Source organism: Acartia tonsa, chromosome 4, assembly GCF_053477335.1.
Source record: "Acartia tonsa isolate MP-2025a chromosome 4, ASM5347733v1, whole genome shotgun sequence".
Lineage (NCBI taxonomy): Eukaryota > Metazoa > Arthropoda > Copepoda > Calanoida > Acartiidae > Acartia > Acartia tonsa.
This window is the reverse complement of record NC_137263.1, coordinates 18,100,444-18,120,065: the sequence shown is the minus strand read 5'-3', so window position 1 is coordinate 18,120,065 and position 19,622 is coordinate 18,100,444.

Genomic DNA, 19,622 nt, shown 5'->3' with positions numbered 1-19,622 from the left:
ATTTTGTTATTATAAATACCTAAAAGTGCACAGTAGAGGGTTCCAAAAATAAAAGTTTTTTACGAAAATATTGAAACTAAAAAGAAATAAAATATTGAGAAAAATTAAGTAAGTAATGTTGAAAAAATCTAAATTGAAATGGGTAAGGGTTAATGAAAAAATCAGCCACCTTAAGCGTTAATTTGTAATATTTGTATTTATGTTTTTGCTCCCCCCCCCCCTAAAAAAAATATCTGATTCCCCAACCATAATTATTTTCCTTTTTCCTTTTCAAACTTAAATAAGTAATGGAATTCAACTCCCCACTACCTTAGGGGCGTGGCCGCTTGTATAGAAAACAAGGTCCTATGAAAAAAGCAGGAGTGGACACTTAACTTAACCTAACCTATTTTAGACCATCTTTTAGGTTTCTTTAAAATGCCTAACCCCTGCGGGGGGCTTATTTGTACATTCATATCTTAACCTAACCTAATCTGTATAGAAATACTTAATTGACATAATATTTTTACACTCCTGCGTTTGTCGAATCCTACGTTTGGGACTCCTGCGTTTGTCAGGGAACCGAAAACAACACAAGAGTTTAATTATCATTCTAAATTCAGTCCTCTCCAGAGATATTTTAAATACAACAATTGGATCAAGTCGAATATACGACGAACGTAATTAAAGATTAATCGCCAGACAAAATAAAGCATTTTTTAGGGCAAGGCTTAAAAATAATTTGGTATAGCCAATTTTTTAAACCTTTAGAAATCTTGAAAAAAATTGTTGATGCTTCGATAAGAGGTTCAGAGCCCTAGGTTGATATAAATTAGGAAACTTTATTGTCATTTCACACCCCAAAACGATGGGTTTTAGCAACTATCAAAATTAGAATAAAATATTTTTTTTTGTAAATCAGACTTAATCCAAGCAATTTATCTCCCTTTGTAGTGTAGGAGAGCTGCTGGTTGTGTTCCTGGTCCTGCTAATTAGCATTGATAAAAATGTGCAATTATGGCTGAATATCTAAATAGCGAGAAATGCAGAATAGTTAATGAGTAGATGTTGAGTGGGAAAGGGATGTAAATTGTTAAAAAAAATAATTTTTGGATAGAATATGTAATTTGACAATTGTTTAGCTCATTAAAATTTTTTTGTTGATCTGCATATTTTTTTATTGCAATGATGACATGATATTCTTTTTTTATTGAAATATTATCATTAACATTATTGGATGTTTTCATTGGAGGAATTTTTTTCTCAGTGTTTTTTAGTTCGAAGATTTTTTCTCTCTTATTGTTTTTGAAAAAATAGAAAAAAAACATGAAAAAACATTAGAACATTGAAAAACTTTAAAAGGCTTTAAAAGTTACATTAAAGACATAATCTTCGTGGGAATCGCCAAAACTTTCTAGTGCTTGGAAAAATGTTAGTAGTGCATGGAAACATTACCTCAATTTTTTCATTTTCTACGCTTCTAGGAATATCTAATTTGATGTTTAAAAAATTGTATATTAATATAATTTGTATGAAATACATCCTCCCAGAATACTTGAGAAATTGTTAAACTTCGTACCCTCAAGAATATTAATTTAGTGGTTTACAATACAATTTTTTTAATGTTTTACTAAAGAGATTAGAGTAAAACAATAGAGGGGAAGAGTTTAAATAACTGTATGTCCACATCCCAAGTACCTTGTGTAGACTTTTAATTGGGTCTTTTAAAATCAACCAATTGTGTCGGATTATAACACATCCAAGTAGCAGAAAACAATTTGCTTGCAGACGAAAAAGGTCCTTGGAAAAGGGGGAAGGTAGTTATCTGTATTTACATCCATACTACAGCTAGATATGTTTTTAAGAGAACGCCATCTTCAATAGACTTAATTTTTAAACCTTTCAAAATTTAGGTGTTTTTATGTAGCTTAAGATTATGACTACTGAACCGATTGAGTTTTCCATTTAAGGGAATCTCCACAAAGATCCCAGGGTGGGGTTAGAATATTCATCAGCCCTTCCCTACCACTTAGAATAGAGAGCCACTAAATGATAGGGACACAGCCGCTAGCATCTCTAGAAAAGCAAAAATTCATTGATTGCTGGTCAGCTGATTCAAAGATTTCTTTTAAAAACGCTTAAAAACTGTACAATTTATTAATTTTAGCAATGGTATTACCCACCATTGATCTTTTTTTGTGTGTTTTGTAAAACTAATTAAAGAAATTACTCTCAATAGCCTCCAATTAAGGAGAAAAATAGAAACAGGTTGAAAGAACGAACAAGAAAGAGAGTTACTGTTAAGTGTTTTTCAATCCAGAGAAAATAAAGAAAATATATGTTTTTTTTTTCTCTCAAGAGGTTATACTCTCAAAACAAATATTAAACTTGAAAATGAAAATATTTCACAATAATAAATATAGGCTATACGTGGATATTATGACAGGGAAAAAAATTGCAGTCAATTTAGGTTGCTAACTTGGACATCACTTATTGGTCAGTTCATTCATCCAGTAGGAGGGGAAGGGATTTGGTATGAAAGCGGATGAGGGTGATTGTTTTTTGAGCCAGCTACAAGTTTCAATTTATTATAGTACATTATAATCTGGTGTAAGATCCAGGTAATAATAAATCCATTCTTAACTTAGAATTTTTCCTATTAATGGACGTAACTATCTTTTTCTCCCCATTACACAACTTTAATTAATGATAATTAACTATAGGACTATTATAATGTAGAAATATATGTAATCAAACGAGAATAAGTTGATATAAGGTATCTAAAAACAATATATATATCATTATCATCAGATGTGGGTTAAGAACCCCGCAATTCAATAATAAGAAATGTATTTAATAAATATATGGAGAGCCCGAGTTTTATGTTGTCCCCCGCTGTTTTATTGATATACATAAATGATACTCTGCACAGGGAGGAAGGGGACATTGGTCAGTTTATTACAATAGTCCCCAAAGTTATATTATAAAGTTTTATCATTAGTTAGCTTAACAACTTTGAGGACTTATATTGAATTTTGATTGGTTTGTTGGTAGTCTCCACACATGTCAACTACTAATTGCAATCGACAGAAGGGGTATACTGTGCAGCTTCATTGGGGATGTGCATCAATTTATCGGCAATTGTCTTATCCCTTTAAAACCCTGGATACTCTGGCTATATTTATACAACTATTGCATAATGTACTCTGTGTATTGTGGTATTATATACAAAAATTTAGGAATAATTATCACCAATAAATCATAATCTTTTTAAACATCGCCTCAATACAATAATTCTTGTGCTTTCCCTTAAAGTGCCTGGCAAGCACAGAAACTACCCTCTTTCTTATTTTATAAATAAAATGAAAATGATGGGTGAGGTAGGAGGATATGTTCTATTACATGCTGCGGGGGTCTTAACCCTGCGGAATCTATACCTGCTTCCCAGTACCCAATATAACCTAACTTGATCTTATATGATATTTAAAACTAACGAGAAACTCCTTTCCCCCTTTATTTCATTTTTTTCAGGGAGATGGGTTCTGTGCCGAAATATCAAACAAATCCAAATCACAAAAAAACAATGGATACAATATTGTATGAATAGCAAAAAGATGTCCATTTAATCCTTTTTTTTCCCAAGAAATATTCTGTCAGTATTTAGTTTACAAACATGTGGAGTAAGATTTATCTTTTTATTGCCTATACCTACCTGCTTCCCTGACTAAATTACATCTTACTAGATGGATATTTGAATAAATAATAAGGCTGGATTTCTGACATATTTTTGGATCTGTAATATAGGTGTGATTCTGGTATGTTTAAGAAGCAAAGCAACTTTGGTTAGATTTACTCTGAAAGCTAGGAAGAGGTCAATGACAGATAAATTCATCTTCCTCCAATATTCTTAAGCTATGCGAGTTACGCCTCATAAGAATGAAAGGGGTGGGTATGTTTTTATTTGTCTTTCCTTGACTCAGGAAGGAAGGGGACAATGGACCGTATAATATTCTGGTACCTGAAGTTTTGTTATCATGCTATCTTATTCATTTGCTCAAAAACTTTGATGAAGATTTTACTTATCAACCAATAATTACAATCTACAGATGGAGTAATTTTGTTTATCATTATTAGGAGTATAAATCATTTTATCTTTTTGTCTTTTCCCTTAAAATTCAAGCTTTGACCTATTTTTATTCCTGATTTAGATCCTAATTTTGTATTGAAAATGTGTGGTATAACAGCCATATTTGTGTTTTCTTATGGTAATATATGTATAATATTCACAATAAAAGTAAATCTATGTTTGCAACAATTTAGCGTTTAGACAATTTAGAGTGTTTCGTGAACCTAGTAGTCTATACATAAGGCGGGTAATCTGTTTTTTTTTTATTTTAAGTTCACAATTTTGTAATATAATTTTTTTCATTGATTCTCTTATGCCAATTTAAAATGTTTACCAAAAATATTTTAGATTTTTACCCCCCAAAACCTTGGCACACCTAAAAGTTTTGAGGGAGATCTAACCCCCCCTATCAAAAAAAACTTTGAAATCACTTTGGCAGAGTGAAATATTCATGTCTGAAAAGTCATAGTATGAAACAGTTTAAAGCATACATTTTAGGAAAGGATTTTGTAATAAGAAGTAAAATTTGGTATTCAAAATAATTTGAATATTTTGTGTTTGATCTATTCCTCTTTTCAAATATTATAATAGGCAGTTGATGCCTTTACCAATATTCTAAAATAAAATTCATCTTTTTAGTTAAATTATATTCCCGAATATTCAAAGGTCTTTGTTTTTTTACAATGCAAGATTATCAGGAAAAAAATAATTTGACAGAAAAGCATAGAAAGAATTGTTATAATTATTAGATTTTGTAAAATTATCCTGAGGGTAGCATGAAATTATTTTGATATTTACTCTTTTGAATTTGAAAGTAGGGATTTAAATAAAGTAAAAAAGGCCAAAAAAAGTGAAAAAAGCAATATTTGGAACCAAGATAGGTTTATTAACTTATTTACAAATATAAACAAATTGCAGGTTGTAATGACCAACAGTTTTATTCTTTTTTACAGGAGTGTTGTAGATGGTATCACCCACAATTTTTCAGGAGTGTTGTAAATGGTATCACCCATAATTTTTTTCTTTATGATATCAATACCAATGCTGGTTGTTGATTCCCCTTTCCAAATAACTGGACATACAAAAAAAGCAATAATTTTATGTATCATAGTATAAAATTACAGCCTAAATAATAAACAACAACTTTATGTATTAAATAAGAATAAAAATATCTGACAAAATTTTAATTGTAATGATTGTCATTGTACAAAAATATATTGAATGTTGTTAATTATCCAGGGATCAAAGGGAAAATACAATGGACAATAAATTTATCTACTTCCAAATACATGATAAACAAAATTAATCCCTTATGTAATTTAAAATTATTGGTGTAAAAGCTTGAACACTGCTAGTTTAAACCAATCAATCAAGATTAATGAAAGTAATCATAATAAAAGTTAGCAAATAGGAAAACTTTGGGTAACATTATGATTTACAATCCATTGTCCCCTCCATCCTTGAAAATAACCCAACTCCCCCCCACTCTCTTATTATAGTCACATCAAGTGATTCCCATAAATGTCAAAATCAGGACATCCAATTTATTTTCTCCAACCCAATCATTTCTAGAACTAGTATCTGGTATATTTTATCATTTTCCTTTATTTCCTACCTCTATATTCTCCCTATTATTATTGGTTTTTGGAATCTTATTCTAATGGATATATTATTACTTGGATCTTACACCAGATATTCAAGTGAAATACGCTAAAATAACGATTCCTCACTTTCACCCATCCACTCCCCTCTTACTGGATGAACAAACTGACTAATAAATGACAGGTGAAATTTCAACCTACATTGACGACAATTTTTTCCCTGTCATAATATCCACGTATATTCTACATCCATTCTTATTCTTTATAAAAATCCAATATTCTTTCTTAATTTCTTTCTCAATGCCTTCTTTTATATTTGTATTTAGTAAAAATAAAAAAAATAAAACGCATACCAAATAAATCCTAGGAGAAGAAATGTTAATGTGTACATAAGAAATATCAATAAACAATATACAATAATAAAAATGAGTGGCAGAGCGCAAAATATATTAAGAAACAAAAAAAATATTTTTTTAGATTTGATAGTTTTTCATTATCTATGATTACTTAGACTAAATTAAAATCAATCATAAATAATATATTTTTAATAATTTTAAGTAAATTTAAGAAAACTGCTCAAATGCTGGAAACTGTTTAAGGACACCTTACATTTTAGGACTGATTGTGATTATAGAGCTGCTTCACTTATAACAGAACACAGTAATAGTGTCTGACTGATTATGACGTAACAAACAAAAATTAGCCAATGAGAGGCCGCTATTGACCAATGGTAAAATTTATAGTGGCCTCTCATTGGCTAATTTTTTTTGTTACGTCATAATCAGTCAGACACTATTACTGTGTTCCTTATAAAATTGTAATTTGTTGTCCTAGGAATCAGTTTTCCAAAAATCATATTAATAGTATTATATAAAAAATGTTGTCAAAAAAAGGATGAAATTAAGAATGTTTTGCATGGACGTACGGCTATTCTAGTAACCGTTATCGAGTTGCTACGCTTTTAAAAATATACCTAACTACTACAGGAATCACCATGCCAAGTTTAAAATCAATAGAACAATTCTAATATGCATTAATTAACGATAAGAGCTATCCGTTACGGACAAACGTACGGACCGACCCTAATATATGTAGAAAAGCATCGCTTTTAAAAATAACTATTAGTTTGAGTCTTACATTGAAACATAAATAAGATGTTCTTCTCTAAACCATTCCCTACTGCATTTAAAGTGTATAGAATGACTTTAATGTATTAATAGTATAACCATAAAGGTAGGAATGAGCGTGAAACTTAAATTGCCAATCTCTGGCTTTATGAGGCTTAAAAGTTGAGAATACTTAATGTTCAAGTTTATCACCTTTACATTCTTATCTTTTACTATTTCAACAATTTCTTTGCTTTTCACAAATTTTGTGCTGGTTTTATTTTAGAGGTTTCTTTTAGTAATGCTAAATTTTGAGCATAAGTCAATGTTACAATTGGACACGAATGAATATAGAATATACGTGGATATAATGACAGGGGTAGAATTATCGTCAATTTAGGTTTCTAACATGGACATCATTTACTGGTCAGTTCGTTCATCCAATAGGAGAGGTGTAATGGGTTAAAGAGGCTGGTTAGGGGGATCGTTATTTTTGCCAGCTACAAGTTGCAATTTATTTGAGTACATGATAATATGATGTAAGATTCAAGTATTTGGACAGGTTTGTTCAATAACAGCGATTCAATTTTATCTCAACATTAGAGTAAAACACTAGAGGAAGAAAGGGTTAAATATCTGTATCTCCCCATCGCAACCGCCTTGTGCAACCTTTCTATTGGGTCATTGAAAATCAACCAATTGTGTCGCTTATATTAACACAGCCAAGTAGCAGATAATAATTTAGAAGTAGACGAAAGAGGTCTTTTAAATGGAAGGGAGGTAGTTGTCTGTATATACATCTATACTATAGATCTGTTATCTCAGCTATGATTTCTTCCATTAATTACTTACATTTTAACAGTTTTGCCTTAAAATCTCAACTCAGATGTTAAATAAGCCTAATGTGCTTCAAAGGTACTTTAATATTAGCTGGAATAGAATATTTATATATAAATATCTTTTTTTTATCTCCAAAATTTAGGCATGCCTTTGCTTAAAAAAGGTTTAATTCATACCAGAGTTAAGCTATACCTAAAAAAATAAGATTTGATGTTCCTCCTTTCACAATAAAACAAAGATGAATAGATAAAGTAAACCTCAACACAAAATTGTGCACAAAAGAAAGAAAAAAATGCACTAGAATTAATTTATTTTCATCTTAAGGTATGGCAGTGTATATTTCTCATTTCACTTCTTACAAATGTACAGCAAGGATCAGCAGCCACAAATTTTATGTCAAATGTTGCGGCAGATTTTGACAAATTAGTGGCTGAAAAAAAACAGGGATCGGCAGCTGTGCGACAGTGCCTCAATTTTAAACCCGATGGAATGCTTTGAAATTTTATTTGAAATTTTAAAAGGTTGATTGCCCTGTGGCTTACAAGGGGCTGACGCGCGGGTGCCTGACCTGCTAGTGCGAATTATCCAAAGAAAATGTTATCAGCTATGAATTGTTATAAAAAAGGCTGATTAATACGATTGTGGATGCTGAACCTTGAAAAATAGAATTTTACTTTCTATTATAAGATAGAGTTAAGAGATTCAAATAAAAAAACTGGTAAAATTCATTCTGTTATTTATATCTAGAAATAATAAGAAAACATGAATAAAATTAATTGTTTAAAAAGCTAAACAATATATATTTTGTGCTATTTTTTTTCAAAAAAACATATAAATTTGTTCAGTTGTGCACAGTTATGCATGTTTAATAAGATTTTTTATTAATTAGCATATAAACATATGTTTTACTTCTTCAATTTTTTTTATTCTATTACCAGGAGCGTGCGGACGAGGGGTTCAGAGGGGTGTAAGCATCCCACTAAAACAAGGTTTTCAGAAGAACTGAATTTCCTTTTTTTACACCCTCTCAAGGTTTAACAACCCCACTTGTGAACAACTATGCACGCCCCTTATTTTAACATAAGGATTAATAATCTCAGTTTCTATATCATGATAATCCTTTCTATAGGCCACATTGATCAAATCATAGTTTAATTACATATTAAATAATTGTAACAAATATTCGTATCTTGAACATGCAAAGTGTGTTTCACAAAGATTTAGTTACAGCATTCTGTATCTATGATATAAGCTGATGTTTATGTATTGAATTTACAATTGTATTAGGTATTATGTGGTTTGTTTTATGTTCTTTAATCTTTAATGAAGTTGTCTATTGTGCATATAAAAATGACGTCATACTGGCCTACCATTGGTCAATTAAAATTTATACTGACCTAGCATTGGTAATTAAGTCTGCGTATTGGTATCATTGGTCAATTGTATTGTATGACGTCATTTTTTAGGCCTTATCAAGAGCATCTACTTTATGATTCTGTTTTTTATTACCTAATATTCTAAATTTTGAAAGATATTTTTAATTTATCACACACGCATAGCATTGTTATTAAAACTAGATGAAAGGATGAAAGTTTGAATGATAGAATGTTATGAATACAAGTTGATAATTAAGGATTCCAACCAGATCTAACTTTGTGTGACACCGAGGGCCAGGCTAAGCTTGGCATAAACTATAGTTTCATGCGTTCACACCTGGATGTAGAATATAAGTGGATATAATGACAGACGAAAAATTGTCGTAAAGAAGGTGTATCAACTTTTTTTTTATAGCTAGCCGGTTCTTTTAGGAAGTAGTAGATGTAAAATTTTTCATAGAATTCAGATATGCAATCGTTTTTTTTGTAATTTAAGTTTTTTAAAAAAATAATTAAGTCGGTTTTAAGGTACTAAAACGCAACAAAATAAAAGAAGAAAATGACCAGTAAGAACAAAAATAGTAAGATCTTTAATTTGACACCTTACTTTTAAAATTCTGTTGAGTAATTATTGAAAAAAATACTTTTTTAACCTCGGTTTAATAAAAACTTTAGACCTAAATATTTTCTCAAACAGACATAAAAAACATGGGTTCATATATACCTTTAGAATCAGAAAAATATTACGAATCCATTGTAAGCAAAATTGAAAAAAAGTAAAAAAATAAACAAATGGCCAATTATATTTTTTGTTCAGGCAACACTATCATCTTCCCTTTTTTACCCCCTCTTTACCCCCTTCCCATTTTTATACTCAATTCAAGAATTAAGACGTTGCCTGTACAATATAATATGATATTTTCATATAATTCCTTTTATTGTAGTTTATATACTATATTGTAAACTTTTTTTTTCAATTTTGCTTACAATGGATTCGTAATATTTTTCTGATTCTAAAGGTATATATGAACCCATATTTTTTACCTGTGTTTTTATTCTCGTGGGTTTAAAAAAATCGATTTTTTCAATAATTACCTGACAGAATTGAAAAAGTAAGGTGTCAAATTAAAGATCTTACTATTTTTGTTCATAATGACCATTTTCTTTCTTTTTTTTGTTGCATTTTAGTACCTTAAAATCGACTTAATTTTTTTTTTAAAACTTAAATTACTTAAAAAATAAGAGGTCTACAAAAAAACCGATTGCATATCTGAATTCTATGAAAAATTTTACATCTACTACTTACTAAATGAACCGGCTAGCTATAAAAAAAATAGTTGATACACCTTCTTTAGCTTGATAACATGGTTTTTAGATTTTTTATTTTAGATTTACAAACAGACAGACAACCAGACAGACAGTCAGAAATTCAAAAAGACGAACAGACAGACAGCCTGTTACTTTATTTTATACTACTAGGGGCTACATCCCTGTAGGTCTTGAGCACATGAGGTGGTAGGGGTTGAATTCGAACCTTCCCGGGACCTTTGAGAAGCTACCCTGTAAAGGAGAACCCGATCGGTTCAGCGGTTAGCGAGATCCTTCGCTACAAACAAATAGACAGATAGACATCATTCTACTTTATATTATAGATGTACGTATAACTAAAATAAAGAAGATACACCCTATGTTATTATTCAGGTTAGATAAATTTCTCAACAAATTGCCTTGTTTACATTTTTACAACCAAAGTGCTTCGATAAAAGAGTAAAGAAAAATATGTAGCCTGTTAAATCTTCATGCTGTTATCATATCAAGATAACACACTCGTCATGTTCTAGAATATGATGTCACATCAAAGCTATTCTTAAAGTTCGCTTTGGCTGTCTCTCGGATAAATGTGAGTTTCTTTCCTCCTATTGAAGATAAATTGCTGGTTTGTGCTGTTGTTGTGAAGAAATATCAATATTTTTATGGAAAGATTTCTATATATATATATATTTTATCATATTCTCCTCTCTCTTTCTCTTTTTTTCATGAGCACTGAAAATCTGAACTTAACTCCCTTTTTTCGTTTGTCCTTCATGAATTATTGGTGCTCCTTGTTTTTAGTTATATATTATTTCGGGTAATGTGAAGGAAACGAAGTTGCGGGTTTCGTCGTATTTCACAGTAGCTTTTGAAATGTTATTTTAGGTTAGGTTAGATGATTGACCTGCAGGGTTAGGCAATTGGCCCCGCAGGGGCTAGAAATAGGAGAAAAGCTACTGTGAAAATATGACGAAACCCTCAACTTCGTATCCTTCACATGACCCATTATTTCTTTACCAACATAAAGCTTACAAGTTAAACAGGGGTATATCTTGTACATAAAATGTATAATATACTTTAAATATAATATACATAGCCACCACACATACATAACCTAACATAAAAGCCTCTTCCTTTGAAAATATTGTATTGAAAAGATTGAAAAGTCTGCACTGAAAGGCAAACTTTATTTAGAGGCTACAATTTTGTGACTGGCGCCATTCTTACAGGATTTTCATATTTTCTTTGTCAAATTCATAGGACAATGTCTCAAAAATTTGCAATGCTTCTCTACAATTTAGATTGTCTACTGTGATGAAGTTTGGTCTGTGATTTAGGAAAGAGGGAAACATCTTTCAAATTTCCATGTAATTAATGTGTAAATTCTCAAAATAATTTTTATTTTGTTGTAAAATATTTGCCTTTCAACAAAATTTTATTTCTTAATTTAAAAAAAACTAAGAACTTATATGAATGCTGTCAGTCTATATATTTTATAGATAATACATAAACCAATAATAAATGTATATCTTAATTTAGAGGATACCCGCGACCGTGGCTCAACACGTAGCGCATCCGCTCGTCGTCGGGAAGGTGATAGGTTCGAATCTTGGTCCGACACCGCGTCATAACTAAAGACGTTAAAAATAGTTCCTACTGCTGCTATGTCAGGTGCGCGACATAAATAGTTAGAGTAGGGGGAATGCCTTGGCCCAAAACAGGCGCAACTCACTACCATGCACAGTTAGGACTTCTTAGACAACGGTCGTGCAACCAAAGGGTTGGTTGTCTCATGGGTAAATGGACGCTTTACATCGCAATCATAGGGCTTAGGGCTGACAACCCTATCCCATATCCATAAAAAGCCACATTGTTACAGAAACACTGACAAATTGTCAGCGGCCTATGCTACCCCCTGTGGAGTGAAAAGGGCTTGTTACTGTTAATTTAGAGGATAACTGATTAAAATTTTAAAAAAGAATTTCTATTTTTTTTCGAAATAAATATTCATAGCTAAAATATTACTTAAAGTAGAAGGGTAGTTTTTTTTCTTAAGTATCTAACCCCTGCGGGGGGCTCTAACTTTCAAAGGGTTGGGATAAAGTGGTGTTTATCCCTCCCCCCCCTTAAACTTTTAAAACAAACAATTTACATCCCTCAAATAGAAAAAAATGCAATATATTACCCACCTCAAAACTTAAAATCCCCTCAATTTTACCCCCTTCAAATTAAAAAGCTTGGATGTCCCTGCTGAAAGCCATATGATGTTATGATGGACATTTAATGGGCATGATGAACATTATATGAATAGAGTTGAGTTATTTTAGTATAGAGCTAGCTGATTAATGATACAATTCAACATGCAGACTACCAACCAATATGAATATAATATAAAGAATCAACACGTGTCTACAATATCAATTAGTAATATTTATACAATAAATTTGCCTCTTTTTTTTTGGAATATAAAGTTATGTTTTGCAACATTTTTTTACTGTTGTCTAAGTACATAAAATTTGCTTGTATATATATGGTTTGAATTGAAACATTAAGTGTGTATATATGTGGTATCATATGTATTAATATCATTCACTAAACTTTGCGAATTTATAAATATTTGCTAAAGTTCATAATTAACAGATTTTTGATAATTCAATATTTTCAAATTTCATAAAAATTTTATTGTTTATATTTCATTAATAAATATTGGACTTGAATTTATTAAAATAATATGAAAAGTTACTTTATGATATAAATCTAAAAAATTAGAACGAGAGTGCTCGCCTTGGATGCGAATGTCAACACTAACTGTGGATTTGAGTAAAGGAGAATAAGTGTATCCCGCTATATCTACACCCACCAACCATCCTCACACACACACACACACACACAGATAAAGATACAGAAACAGAGAGAGTAGAGAGAGATGCGAACAAGAACGAGAGAATGAGAGAGAGTGGGAGAGAGAGTATTGGATAAATCTGCCGGGAATTGAAGGAGTACACTCACAATTCTCTCTCTCTCTCTCTGAAAAAAAAATCTTGGGTCACAAAGGATAATCACTTATGACAGAAGGTCGACTCAAAATTATAAAAAAAAGATTAAGGCATAAAGTAAAATTTTTAGAAATCAATGTATTTACTAGATTATATAAATTCAAATTCAATTGCAAAAAATTGTTTAAGCTATCAAATTAAGCTCGCTCTAGTTCTATTTTAAAATATTTTAATAAGTTTAAGTTTCATTTTAGAAAATTGCCTTTTTTTGTGTGTATGTTTTATTCCTACGTTTCCCTTTGTTTCTCAAGTTGAAAATCTTGGTATCGGTTTTCTATGATTTGTTACGCCTCCTTCTTATAAAATGATTTGGTATCCGAACACCGAGCCCACCCTATATATAATATTTCGTTCTCTCTAACTCTCTCTCTCTCTCTCTCTTTGTTTTTCTCTCATTCTGACACTTGCTTAACTTGTAAAATTGTTCTCTTGTTTCCAAGGAATGTCTCAACTTTCGGATGCTGAGTATGTCTCTTTATCTTCTCTCCAGCAGCCCTCCCCCCCCCCCCCTCTACCAACATATTATCTGGTGTGTATATAGAGCCCTCATTCATACAACACATACCCTCTTATTAACCCTTTTTAACTATCTACCACCTCAATATACCCATCTATTTCACCCATAAATGATGGGCTTCAAGTATGTGTGTGCGTGTGTGTGTGTGTGCGTGTGTGTGTGTGTGCGTGTGTGTGTGTGTGGGTGTGGGTGTGTATGAAATGACATAGTTTGCGAATGGGTGTGAGTTATTATTATTAGCGTAGCTTTTCTACATTTAGGTATGTTCGTCTGCAAGTCATATAACATAAGGCTCAAATCTTTATTTCATTTTGGATATTAAAAAATGACGTCAATTTAGCTTGCTAACATGGACATCGTTTATTGGTCAGTACGTTCATCCAATAGGTGGGAAGGGGATTGGGTAAAGGGGGTGGATGGTGGGGGGGGAAATCGTTATTTTAGCCAGCTGCAAGTTTCACTTAATTAGAGTACATGCTATTCTGGTGTACGATCGAAGAAATAATTAATCAATTGTTACTTAATCTTAAACTATTATGTATTTAAAAGTAAGTATGTCATTTCTAAATATTTTAAATTTTGAACAACTTTCACTTTAAAACTAGTTAACAGTAGTTTATTTTTTTAAGCCTAAAGAATATTTTTGTTCTTGGTTAAATTAGATATAAACACTCTTCTTAAATAATCATTTAACTTTTGGATGCTTTATTTAGCTTTGATTCTTTGTATGTTATTATCCTTGTTTATAGATATGTGTGACTGCACTGGTATATGGCTATATCTGCAGGGATAAAAGGGATAAGACAATGGCCGTTGAATTCATGTACATTCCTAATGATCATACACAAAATCGTCCCTTCTGTAGATTAAGATTAAAGGTTGAAACGTTTAAACACTCATTTAAAAGAAGCAAAAAATCAAAATTCAATAAAAGTCCCAAAAGTTGTTAAGCCAATTATTAAGAAAACGTTATTATAAAACTTTGGGGACTTAGTAATAAAAAGCCCATTGTCCCTTTTTTGCTATATCTGTCATGCCATTTCTTCTGCAGTAATGACCTGTTCTAATCACAATTATGGAGGCTTCAACCCCCCCCCCCTATGCTACATCTATTTTTCAGGTTTTTAGATAAATAACGAAATGTTTGCCAGAATACTGGTCATTTTTTCCTAAATTTATATAGAATATACGTTGATATTATGACAGTGGAAAAATTGTCGTCAATTTAGGTTGCTGTTTACCCTGTCGTTTATTGACCAGTTTTTTAAGTAGGAGGGGTGGGGATTGATTGGGTTTAAAGGGGTGGATGTGGGGTATCGTTATTTTTAGCCAGCTGCGTGTTTCACTTCATTAGAGTACATGAAAATATATCTATTTCTATAGTTCATACTTTGTAACGTTTTCATGCAGCTTGACCTAAGCAAAGCGTTTAATAATTACGTATATTAATGGATAAATTATTACATAGATCTTACACCAGATTTTCATGTTCTCCAATAAAGTGGAACATGCAGTAGACTAAAAAACGATTCTCTCCATCCAGCCCATTTACCCTATTCCATCCAATCCAACTGGATGAACGAACTGACCAATAAATAAGGTTCATGTTAGAAACCTAAACTAATGAGAATTTCATAACATCCACGTATATTCTGTATCCATTTTTGGCCCTAAACTAAACCTTTGGTAATATTTTCATGCAGCTTGACTCAAGCAAAGCGTTTAATAATTACACTTATACATATTTTTTTCTTATAAAGGCTAACCATGGCTTCCTCTAAAATAACTCATATAATCAAGGTTGATAACATACAATTTCACAATTTCGAAGTTCAACACATCGATAAAAGGAATGTTTAAAAAAAGTATAATATTTAAGATACAGATATGTGAAGAAAATATTCTGTATATCTCTGACGTTTAATTCATATAATTCATTTTTAATTTAGATTTTAGTAGAAAATTATCTGTAAACCATGCACGATATTTGATTTTTCAGTACGGCTAGGAACCAGTTCCTTGAAGTTATTCAGCGAAAGTTTATTTTGACGTATCTGTAACGAATACACAGTTAATGTAGAAAAGTTTTCAACAAAGTTTTTAAAACTTGGGAGAGGAGAAAGTCGCTAAAAAAATCTACATGTGACGTCATAAAAATTAGGGATTATCTGTTTTAGATGTTTTTTTCCCACTCCACTTCACCTCATCCCTCATCTTTATGACGTCAGAATTTTTTTGACCGGCTTTCTCCCTTCCTTATTGTTAATACTAACTAAAGAATTAATAAAATTCCATGCCTATAAAATGAAACATATAGATCAAATTTTATTGAATGCAGCAAAAGAAAATTGTCATATCTCCTATACTCTACGCACACACAAACACACACACACACACACACACATAAAACACCCCTCCCCCTCTCACCACACAAACAGTTAAAGAATTTATAATATTATTGGATATATTATTCGAGATATTTTGATTTTGTTGTTATTTGTAGAGCACACTCACACACACACTCACACACACACCTCCCCCACCCACATGCACACCCACATAAACCCATAGCTTAGCTCACAGATTTGATGCAAAAAATATTTGGAAAACAATATTTTTGGTTCGCATGCCTCATCAAACATTCATCAGAGGAAAGCATCAGAATGCATCAAAATATCAACAGAATTGTAAAAAAAATCTTTTCTGAAATCTTTTCTTATTTTTGCATATTTAAACTTTGGTTCTTAAATATATAGGGAGATGACATATAGAACCCAAAGTTTTAAAACTACGAAATCTAATTCGTTGTCAAAAAATTAACACCCCACTAAAACTTGAGAAGGCATGCCATAATAGTTTCACACAACCCTGGTGAATCCTTTTGCAAGGTACTGGGAAGTTTATCTTATCATCATTGGGAATGTACAGTATTTTATCGCCAATTGTCTTATCCCTTTAGGTCCTTGGGTTGTAATATTTTATTATCTTTTATTTTCCCTATATTGCCAAACCAATGACTAACCTATGCACCCAATTAAATCATAAAAGTTTACTATTGAATATTTTCATGAATGATTATATTAGGAATAGAAAAACATTTTTAAAATAACAATTTAATGAGCAAACAAAAACTTCATGGGTATTTTCGACCTCATCCAAATTATCTAATCTGAAAATTAAAACAATCGGTTAAGGGTCACCCATTCTTTTTTTTCCTCCACAAGGATGACTAGCGAAGCTCTGAAACGTTAGGACAAAAGGACATTAACACTAGTAGAGTGTCAGAACTGAATAATCAGAATATAAATGTATAAGAGTCGAAGCAAAATTGTAAGTAAATTTGTTAAAAAAAATTTTAGGACTTGATTATAGAGTTGCTTCGCTTATAATACTGTACTTTGTTGTCCCAGGAATCTGTATATAAAAAATCTGATTAATCGGATAATTAGATCCTATAAAAATTTATTCCTAAAAAAGTGAAAATATTAACATGTTGAAAAGTAACGTACGGACATTCTGTAACGATTATAGAGGTGCTACGCTTTCTAAATTGTATCTAACTACTACAGGGATCACCATGCAAAATTTGAAATCGATAGGCCAATTCTATCGTGCCTAAATTAACGAAAAAAGCTATCCGTCACGGACGGACCCACCCTAATTATAGAAAAGCTTCGCTTTTAAAAAGGTTTAAATAATGCGTTTTCATTCGACAGTACATCATTGATATATCGCCTATATTTCTGAAAGAGCTTCTTTTCTCAAGTAATGTTTTTGTTTGTTTGTCTTCTCCTTTTAGCCCAACTCTCAACCATGATCATCATCTGCTGCCAGATTTAGAAATCTGGCGGCTGCCGGAGGGTTTTTTGTTTGTAGATTTAGATCTCGCTGACTACTGACTCGAATTAGTTTTTAATTTTATGAAATTTTAAAAGTTCTTTTAGGTTACAGGCTATTTTTGCCCTCTCATCTGGAATAAGGGGCCTCTAAATATTAGGGGCACAACCGCTAGTACAGATTCAGAAAAATAATATATATGAAGTATATTTCGATATTATGACAGGGAAAAGTTGTCGTAAATTTTGGTTGCTAGTATAGACATCAATTATTGGTCAGTTCGTTCATCGTTGGGGAAGGGAAATGGTGGTTCATAATTTTAACCAGCTACGAGTTTCTTTTATTACAGCATATGATTATCTGGTGTAATATCCAAGTGATAATAAATCCATTAGTAGAGAATATTTGGTTGCGCCTGCGCGCCCAAGAGAACAGAGCAATATCGCTGAGCTACCTATCAGTCACTGTGTGTTAGTGCTACAGTAAAGGACAAATTCTTAACTAATAACATTTAAGAATTTTATTCAATTGTAATATCAAACTTATGACATATATATAAATTAAAAGTACATAGCCACAAACAGAATAATATTTTTTCATATTTTCAACAAAACCTTTTTTTGAATTAATTGAAATTGTGTGCGATTAATTTTTCGCTTCGACTTTTTACGTAAAATATAATTTCTATGTAATGAAGTAAGATTGATATTTATTCTCCTTGGTGATTATTATTGCATTTTCTGAATAATTAGATTACGTTCTTTACTTATAAAGTAGGTAATTTTAAAATAAGATATAATAGAAGAAAATTAAAATTAAATTGACCAATTCTATCTTTATCAGTGCAGTAAAATTAGTTATTAAATGATTTCTTGAAATTATGTATGACTCATTAAGGGTTCTTTTTAAAAGTTCGTCCAATCAATTTTTCTTGCCAGAAGTATATTTCCAATTTTTAAAAGCGAAGCATTTCTATAATTAGGGTCGATCTGTCCGTCTGGAATGGATAGCTTTTTTTTCGGTAATTCAGGCATGTTAGAAAAATAGCAACTCTATATTCGACCAGAATGTCCGTACGTCCATTCTAAACATGTTGATTTTTAACCTTTTTAATAACAAATTTTTATGTGATGTAATGATCCGATTGATCTCATTTTGGGAATCTCTATAATCAAGTCCTAAAATTGTAAGTATGTCCTTATTATCCTGTATCTCAGCAGTTTTTCAAAAAATTTACTTACAATTTTGTTTCGACTTTTATACATTTATATTCTGATTATTCTGTTCTGATACTCTACAAGTGTTAATGTCCGTTTGTCCTTCCGTTTCAGAGTTTCGCTTTTGTGGATGTTGTCATCATTGTTATTTTAAAAAAAAAATATTTTGCTTATCTGATAATACATAAAATTGCTCGTAAAATATGTTTTTACGATAAAATCTTTTATAGAATCAATTTAAAATGGGAAGAACTGCAAAGAAAATTAGATGTCCTGTATGCTTTATAGTCTTGGAAAGAGAGGACTATTTACAGGCTCACCTGGGTCTTCTACACCAGGCATAAATATTCATTTTTAGCATAATCTAACCCGCGGCATTAGCGCAAATGATAGCGTGCCTGCTTGCTGTCGGGTTCGAGTCTGGTCCACAAAGCGTCATAATAGAGACGTTATAAATGGCACCTACTGCTGCTATGTCTGACACTTGACACTTATAGTGAGAGTAGGGAGATTACCGCGGACCATAAAGAGATGCAACTCATTTACATGAACAGTTGGCCGGACGCCCAATCAAAGGTCGTGCAATCTTATGGTTGTTTGTTGCTTAACCGAACAATTTTATTGGTTCAGACATTAAGACAGGCACAGACTTTTAA